Consider the following 1,057-nt stretch of genomic DNA (forward strand, 5'->3'; position numbering starts at 1 on the left):
TTAGTTTCCCTTATATTGACCTCCCCACAATTTGCCACTCTCGAAACTCAATCCTTTTGCTTTGTCTTGTCACTCTTCTACAAATTTATTATTCTTTTGTTAAGATGCTACATAAGCCCAAGTTCATCACTAAGTACTTCCATGTGTATGAGCGCTGTACATGTTAATACATTTGTTTTTCTCTCTTTTTTAAACTGGAATATGAACGTGTTTCTTATTTAGGATGCTCACAAGAATGGCACACTAGCACTGTCCTTCTGATGTGATAAAGAATACATACATCTGACCCATATTGTGGCAGGGAACAGGGGTAAGGGTTCTCAGAGCTGGTGCCAACTATCCACTGAGGACATCTCCATTCACCAGAGAAGATGTTTCCTTGACTCCCAACACCTCTGCTGTAGCTTCCAGTCAGGTCTCCATGACTTGCCCAGACTTCAGTCCAGCATCAGCTGACCCTCTTTATTCTTGCCACCCTGGACTTCTTCAAGACCTAGGTCAACTGCTCCATGTCTAACTGCCCCAGGCACAGCCTCTGGAATACTGCAGCACATCTTTGGTATGCTGCTGCCTTGGCGCCCTCAGAGACATGTTTAGGAGGGAAAACACATTACCAAAGCAAACAGGGCAGATTAGCAAATGACACTTGGACATACCCCTAACAACCTCACAGGATACATGCTTTGTCCCCCAAATGATACATAATCCCCATAGAGAGCCAATGTGTATGGAATGATTTTATAATTCAGGTACAAGGGATTCAAGTGAATGGTGTTTACATTCGTCATGTCCTACACACATGGGAAATTAGTGCCTGAAAGCTGGAACCAGATCTCTATCCTGGCTCTTCCCTGCCTTTGAATGTTGTCACCACTATGTTTCCACCTGTTCTTGGCACTAGTTCATTTTTCAAAAGGGAGGGTAAGATGGCAGATGGAGTAGAATGGGAGATTGGGCTGGGGTGGGCGATTAATACATGGATAACAACCCGTAAAACAAAAATAATACAGAAATGCAAAAACCAGATTTAGTACTATAATGCACAAGAGAAGGTAGC

This window comes from Hyaena hyaena, unplaced genomic scaffold (genome assembly GCF_003009895.1).
Source record: "Hyaena hyaena isolate Hyena2069 unplaced genomic scaffold, ASM300989v1 scaffold_282, whole genome shotgun sequence".
Lineage (NCBI taxonomy): Eukaryota > Metazoa > Chordata > Mammalia > Carnivora > Hyaenidae > Hyaena > Hyaena hyaena.